This window comes from Chamaea fasciata, unplaced genomic scaffold (genome assembly GCF_029207755.1).
Source record: "Chamaea fasciata isolate MVZ Bird 193981 ecotype frontalis unplaced genomic scaffold, bChaFas1.0.hap1 SCAF_5, whole genome shotgun sequence".
In the NCBI taxonomy this organism is placed as follows: Eukaryota; Metazoa; Chordata; class Aves; order Passeriformes; family Sylviidae; genus Chamaea; species Chamaea fasciata.
Genome location: NW_027094090.1, coordinates 32941761 through 32950065, shown reverse-complemented (window position 1 = coordinate 32950065; position 8305 = coordinate 32941761). Strand labels below are relative to the sequence as shown.

The following is an 8305-nucleotide window of genomic DNA, read 5'->3' as shown; positions in this document are numbered from 1 at the left end:
TTATATTCAGAATACAAGTGGGAGTTGACTCATATCACAGGGACCAAGCACTTGCCATGGAAAGCATCTTTAATATATAGCAAGTCGTGCAAAGTCTTTGCTGATGAAAGCTATGCACAAATTTCAAATAGTTATGCTGATTATAAGGAGACTCTTTGTGGAGAGAGAAATGGAAAGCTGCTCAATTCCAATAGCAAGAAACTGAAATCTTCTAGATGGCTTTTTTTTTTTTTTTTTTTTTTTTTTCTCATGTTCTTAATAAACTGTAGAAGCACTGCCTTAGGCTACTGGGTGGAAAGCAGGCAACATTAGTATTTTAAAATAGATTTGCACAATTGGATACTTTAAGGCATAATTATAGAGAGCTTGTTTTGTTTATAGGTGTCAACATCTGTTATTCTGTCTAGCCTGTCAGCCATGGTATGTAGTTTTGGTTTCTCCAAATAGATATTAAATATAAATAGAATACAAGCAGAGTCCTTTGTAATACAATTTTTATCTTTCCGCAAATAAGATGTGGAAACATTATCTCTTTGAGGGCCTCTATATAGAGAATAAAATGCTTTTGATAATGACTGATATTCACACTGTCATTAAGTGAAATACAAGTTTCTAGAAATACTGAACATGTAATGACCCAAAGGGCAGAATGTCATGGGGGTGTTTCTGGGGCGAAGCATCTGCCCTCCTGACACAGATTGCCTCTCCATTGCAAACGACACAGACCCAACTCTCTGGTCAATACTGTCCACTTGAAGGGTCTTGGAAACCACCAAGCATGTGAAGCGGTGATGAAGGACAAGGCAATTGTAGCAACTCCAGCCCTGTAGTCTGTGAGGCCAGGTGTTACGTACAGTGGGTGGATCCACAGTGTACACAAGGCACTGAAGGAGGAAAGGGTTTCGCAGATGAATACCACAGGCAATAAATATCTAGGACCAAGACTGCTTGGAAATTCATTTATAATTTAATTTTACACATTGTGTTGGATTTTATACTGTTACAAAGGCACTGTCTAGTTCATAACTGGCAGTTTATACTGGCTTTGGCTCACCTTTATATATTTGTTGATCAACAATCAGTTATTTCTGTAATGTGTTTTCTGTGACCTATTAATTATGGAGAAATGAATTACTACATCCTACCAAAAATTTCATTGCCTTATCATAAAATACAGAATCATTCATCAAAAAATTATATGGGTCCCCATGAATCAAAACTCACAGAGATTTGTAATTGAATGGATAGAAAACACAGATAAAGCCTTTTGTCAATAAGTACCCATAAATTAGTCAGGCACAATATACTCCCTGCATATTAGAGAAAGTCTTTTTCTCCCAGGCACCTCTATGCTATTAAAAGAATTATGTACCCTGTAAAGTAGTCAAGTTAGGAATGCATATCTGGAGAGTGAGGCCAGCATGGTGGGGCAGTCTGGTGTTCCCAACCTTGTTGCAGTGCTGCCCATGCACAACAGAACAGCTGGAACCCCAGCTTGCTTAGGGAAGCATTCACTGCAGGGCTCTGGGACACTGCGCAGAGCCTGCCTTGCACCAGTCTCATAGGAGTGGCTGCCACCCGGTGGCCTCTGCCACCTCTGCCTTGCCTTCAGCCTGCTCCATGCACACACTGCAGCCCCATGTGCTTAACAGCCAAAGGAATTCTTTTTGTTACAAAACTCTGGTGGCTGGTCTTTGATTCAGATCCCAGATCTGCCTTTGTAGCAGATAAGGTGTCCAGAGAAGCTGTTTCTCCAGATTTTTCTCTGTTTTCTTTGGACTTCCCCTTTTTGTCCTACCCTTCTTGCATGCAGACACATGACAAGAAGATCCTCCCCTCACTTTCTGCGCCTGCAAGAGCTCACTATTGTATTCCTACCTCCATGCACGTGCAGGGATGTATAGGAAGTCATGAGTGAAACTAGGGAAGGTCTGGGCCAGAGACAAGCTGTGAGGGATGGACATGCTGCAGTTTATGAGGGAGTGATCTATGGTAGCAGAGAACTCTTCTTAGGCAGTTGTGTAGGAAATTCAGTGTGAAAGCATGTGGGAATAGAGAAGGATGTCAGCTACCCAGTGTGAGCTCATTCCTGCTCTAGCCTGTATGGCGCAATTCTGCTGGGTCTGAAAAATCTTTACTGTATTGAGGAACCAGCTAGTAAAATGACAGTGATACCTTTTCTGCTTAAAATATAATAGAAGAACCTAAGAACCAATGTTTTTAAAACTGAACTCTTTTAAAACGGAGCTGTTTATGTTACAAACAGAAAAAAACCACCAAGCTTGCTAATTCAAGCTCTTGATAACTAAGAAATACCAGAATTGCATAAAAAGTCTCTATAGCATCATGAATATATATGCATTATACTGTACCTTCATTATCTCTTTATACATAATTTTCTCATAGGACCTTTATGAGACTGACTGCAGGGACAGGGTGTATTCCAAGGATTAACTAGGATTGCGTAGTGGACTGCTTTTTATTATCCCTGCCTTCTACACTACAGGAACAAAATGGTCCGTACGTATCACGGAAAGGGATTTCGGAATAGGAAAGACTGATCTCTAAATTAAATCTTTGAAACTTTGGTATCCACACTGGGTTTGGATACCAAACACAGGTAGGATACCAAGCCCAGGAGTTTCTGCAGTTCTCTATTATAGAAAAAAAAATTGAAATAAGTTTTCATACACAAGTGGTCACTAACTGTGTCATGTTCATTTCTCAGTTTGCATGTGAATTGCTAGGATTTGATTTGTGGGAGTATTGACATTTCAGAGTCATGACTGATGCTTGTAGGGGCTATGCTTTAAATATGTGAAGTGCTAAAAAGTGCAAGATATTTTCAAAGACCAAGTACAAACCATTCCCTGTGGAGAAAGATTATTTGTGCATGCACTAATAACAGGTACCTTCAAATTTAATCTCATATTAGTGCTCTTTCCCCAAAATACCTACAATTCTATTTCTCCATCTTGACCTGGGCTGCTATACCGATTAATGCTGGTGCCACACCCCAACAATATAAGAAGAGAAATTCCATGAAAAAAGAACATTTTGTAACCATGTAAGGTTTTGAATAATGTACTGTAAATAAGACACAGAGGCCTCATTCAACAATTAAATGAAGCAATGATGTTCTAGATCCTAAATTCAGAGATGGTAGTTTAGTCTGACCTCCAGTGTAGCACAGGTCGGTTCTTCCTTGAATTAGGTTTAGTTTAATGACAGCATCTCTTTTAAAAAGTTAGGAAATCTCAATTTAAATATCTGTAGTATGAACAAGCTATCATTATTTTGTTAAATTATTGGAGTGATTAATTTTCATACTACTAATACATGCAATATCTGTTTTGGAATGTCTTTGCTTTCAACTTCCAGGCACTTGATCTGGGTGTGTTTGTGTTTTTGAGAAGAAGAACCCACAATTATCGAATTTCTATTCCTCCTACAGATAATTAGAAGCTGTGATCAAGGGGCCTTTAGCCTTTTTGTTAAGATAAAAGACTGAACTTCGGTTTTCTACCATGGCAGTTTCCCCAGTCCTTTGATCTTTCTCCTGGTTCACCACTGATCCAGAGAGACCCTATTTATTCCTTTTTCAGCTGTGGGTGCTGGGACTGTGACCAGCATCTCAAAAGGAGCCTTGTTAGTCCCAGGTTGCATAACCTTTCTGACACTTTTTGGTATTGTTCTGCTAATTCATGACATGATTGGCATTTTGTTTTGCTGTTATACCCTTTTCATACTGCACAAGGAGCTAATCTCCATTTGACTGACATGATGCCCCAATCATTTCAGTTACTTTTCCCAACAGTGTCTCATTTTGTCTGTAATTCCTGAATACTGTTGAATTACAATTATCTGTTATGATGCACGTCATTTTCTTGCAGCAGCTTATCAACTCATTTGTTTCAGTGTACCCTCTTCATGAGTCACATGCACACTTTGATCAGTAAGGATTCTCTCATCTCTTCCAGAGCATTAATAAAAATGCAAAGGCCAAGAACTGACCCCAGCATGGCCTTAAGAATACATGCCCTTAATGAGACCTCACTGTTTACAAATATGTTTTGCAACCTGCCAACAGCTTTAAAAAATTAGTTTTCTCTGTACCACATTGCTTTTGTTTTAATTATCAAAATGTAGTATAGTGCCAAGGATTCTGACTTTTCCACATAGCCTGTGTTCCGTTTCTCAGTCACTGAATGCAAGGTCATTTACCATGCATGGAGTGGAGGCATCTGATGGGGAAAAAGGATGTGATATTTCAATTAGGAATGTCTCAAAATGCACGGAAGACAGGTGAATTAAAGATATCTAAGCCATCATAACCCCCCCATATCTAAACTTATGCTGGATTTTAGGTCTTAGTTTTTCTTCTATGAAGGGCTTCTGTGTGTGTATGAGACAGTTTTGATATATTTTTAAATATTTACCGATTAAGATATCACTCACTCACTCACTCACTCACATGTAAGTGTATAAAATAAATTGCAATGAAATGCATTCCCTGAATGCATGTTTCTTGCTGCTCACCAGAGAGACACTCTGCATAACCAGCTCAGATGTAAATGCTGATGTGAGCTGGCCAAGGTTAGAGGAGATGAATCCCAAAAAAAGCCCATGGAATTCCATAATGATTCTTGCTTTTCTGTTCTGATAATGAAGTCTATAAACAAATTCAATTTTGTGGAAATGAAAGAATTCTGAGCATTTTGCTTTACTAAACAATGTTTTATTTGTTAATCCAGCAGCTATTTAACAACTGGATTAGCTAATTAATTACCATTCATTTTAACTACAGCATTAACTGATAATTTCCCTTGCACATTGTGTAACCCCAGGGCCCACAGCAAACAGAGGTGTGCCTGGGGAGATCAAGCTCCCTTTGATCTGGGAACTTGGGCTGAAGAAAAAAATGAACAGGTTGAAAATATGTTTAGGGAAAAAAGTCTGAAGGCCACAGAATATGGGCTTTTCTAATTTTCCTAAAATAACTTAAAAGAATTCTTGAGGGAGAGATTAAAAAAACAATGTAATCAAAAATATGTCTCTTTGTCTCTTCTGTGGGTATAATTTCCTTTCTCTAGCAGGGTTTCTGTTTTCAGTAGCTTGATTAAGGGACAATATCTCGTGATTAAATGATCTGGGCTCATTTGCATATGAATGCTAGATGACATGGCATAGAAACTGATTAGGGTTCATCTATATCACATGCCTGAAAATTAATGCTAATAACCCTTAATATATTAAGATTTGGATTAAACTTCACAAGAGAAAATGAAGTGTAAAAGAACTTTGTTAAACATTTTGAAACTTCACAGATTTTTTTCTCCCCTTTTAATCTGGGTATGAAAGTTTTTTAATCTCAGCTATTGCTAATTTACACATTCTTAGAAATAATAGTCTTCTAGTCACATACACAGTCTAGAAATGATATGAAGAAGATAACTGTTTATGATGGAAAACTCTGTCAGAACATGTGTCTGACTTTACCATTCCTGTGTTTAGATAAAGCAGGCATTAGGAGTGAGAGTAAGGGCTTTCAACAACTTTTCATCTTCAGAAACACTAGGGAAAAGAAGCAATAATTTTCAAGCCTCGGCAAGAAATGCTGAAGAGTTACATTAAATCCTTGATAGTGTGATCATTTGTGTCTGATTTAAACTCTTACTATTTTGCTTATACTAGCATGGTCCTAGCAACTGATGCTGAGATTCTATCAGTGGTCTGTACCATATGCCTTCAAGATGCCTTGGGAGTTTGACATTTGAAAATTCACTAGACAGGTTTCAGAAGTAAGTGCTCAAATCATGAATAAAATAAGATAGAAACATATTTAGGATAAAATTAATAAAATAAATTAAATTTCACACGATTCACACAAGTGATCAAACTTTACCTCTGCAGCCTGTCTCATGGTGAGGACATCCTGTCTTCACTGAAATGAGTAGAACCTCTGTGACCCCTGGGGCTCACCTTCTAAAGTCCAATCTTGGGTTAAAGACCTGGCAGCCACTGACAAGTTGAACTGGGCTTCAGGTCAAAATACTGCATCTCATCCAGCAGCTGAGGTACATTTGTCTGGCATTTATCCCTCTTTCTGAATGAGCTGAAAACCCATGCAAACATTTACACCTGAAAAGTTCAAATACAAAACTCAGATTCTCTTTAATTCTGAGGTTTCCTCATTTTCTAGCCGAATAATTTTTGCTACTCAGCATACAAATACCATATGAGACATTCCAGTGCTGAAATGCACTGGGGGAAAGAAGAACAGAAATTGATACAAACTGTGGGTAAAGATTATTTAAGTTTTAAGTAATGCATGCCTAGCTACTGATGATAAAGTGAAGAAGAAAATGCCTGAAGTATCTTTAAGTAAAGCCTTAATATCTTAAAGTTACTGCCCTCTTTGTTAAAGAGGAGGCACTAAAAATATTTTATAGCAGTAGTTGTGCTATTTTGAGTATAGAAATGTATGTTATTTATTTATTCTATTCAGCATCTGCAAGCTATATCAGCTGTAATGGTGTTTAAAGTTTTATTTAGTTTTGCAGATTCCACACCCCCACCCCCCCCTTATAATTATATCTCAGTTTCTCAGTTTCTTTTTAAGAAATGCAGTGTTTGATGTTAGTGTAACAGGAATTAATATGGTATCCACCATAATGTAATAGATACCCTTTTTAAGATCCTAAAAGATAGCAAAGGTAGAAGTTATTGTATTTTATGAATATTCTTTTCATTTTAAAGTATTACCCAGCTAAGGCTTTTTATAACGAAAATGAGGTTTTCATCCTGTAATGTCAGCAACTGCCAAAAAGTACAAAATTCTTGCTATACTTACAGTGTGATGGAAAGACAGTGTTCCCCCAAACATTCATCTCTTCTTTTGAAACTCATCTGGTGCTCCTTTGGGGATGGAGTAATTTAAAAATACTCCACTGGAGCAGGGAAAATCTTTCAAGAGCCCTTGTTCCTCCTTAGTAGCCTTTCTTCAGGTTACCCACTGAAAGCCTATGGGCTGCCCAGATAAGTAAAGCGAAGCCCCCTTGTACTGACTGCTGGTGCTTTGTGCCACGAGGCCATGCTCTCCTTTGAACCACCACTGTGTTGTAGCTCTGTTTGCAGATTGCACAAGCAAAGGCTCTGAGCAGACTTCCCCTTATTTGCCCCCTCTTGTTAGCAGGATTGCAAGGGAACAGAAATAGCTGATACTAGGTTTGTGATTGGGCTTTTGGACATGCAGCAACATGCTGCTTGCCATGTGACAAAACATACTCTATAGCTGTATTTTCCTGTTGTCATCTTAGTTCTGACAATACCTCTTCCCTCAGGTATACAACAATATATTTTTCATTTAAAATTTTAATTTCATTTTGGTGCTGAATTATTATTTGCAATAATAGAAGTTCTGTCCTTAAATACACCCTGATTTGAGGGCTCTGTTCATCAGCATTAAATAGTTATTCATGGTGCTAAAGATACTGTTGGGAAACACATGTGAGAGCTGTGAGCCTGTGCTGTCTCTCCCCCTGATGCTGCCCTCCAGCACTGCTGCAAATAGAGAATGGTGTGGAGCTCATTGCTAGCCCCAGTGTACTGCCATGACCAGTTTTAGATTCTGCTGAACACAAAACCAGCCAGGGATTCGGTAGGGATTCACCTAGGAATTTAAATGCAAATAAGAACAAGTGCTGTCCTGTGAAATGACTTACACAAGTCAGGCTTGGAAAATGACAGCAACCCCTGTGAGAGCTCTTCTCTGTGACAGGGCTTGTTTTCTGCACATTGGCTCCTTCGTTTCTACTGTTGCACACCGAAATCCCATCTGAGAAGCTGAATTCATGCAGTAGTAGGGAGAGAGCTATAGCCAGGTGGGATCTGGTCTTGTTCTGCCTGGCCAGTTGTTCGTTTCTGCTAGCAAACAGGCCCTCTGTCTCTGAGTGGAAGATGTGGAATTAGCTGCTCATAGGCAATAATGCCATTCCTTTACCAAGTTCCAAATACCAATAGGATGTACTTTGCACAAGATGTTCCCATAATAATTCAGCTATTAGGAAGAGGGAACAAAAATAAAGACCTTCATCCATACCTTTATATTTAGGTGCCACAGCTGACACACTGGGGAATATGCTTGGAAAAAACCAGGCTGGTGTCTGCTTTGAAATCTTCAGAGACCTACTCAAAGATTTCAGCTACTGTGGGCTGCTATCCACACTGGGGGCTGACACACATCCTTATCAGCCCTGCCCTTTGCTTGACAAACACTGTTTTAGGTAATGCAGGCATGAATGAT

General features: G+C 38.7%; 1 long non-coding RNA gene across 1 annotated transcript; it reads right to left on the bottom strand.

Moving 5' to 3' along the window:
• Positions 1 to 1065: 1065 nt before the first annotated feature.
• On the bottom strand, positions 1066 to 7174 carry LOC136290185 (uncharacterized). The gene is made up of 3 exons (XR_010721033.1): positions 6854 to 7174; positions 5906 to 6141; positions 1066 to 1109 (listed from the first exon to the last, which is right to left on the bottom strand). It is a non-coding gene; the product is annotated as an uncharacterized lncRNA (long non-coding RNA).
• Positions 7175 to 8305: the final 1131 nt, after the last annotated feature.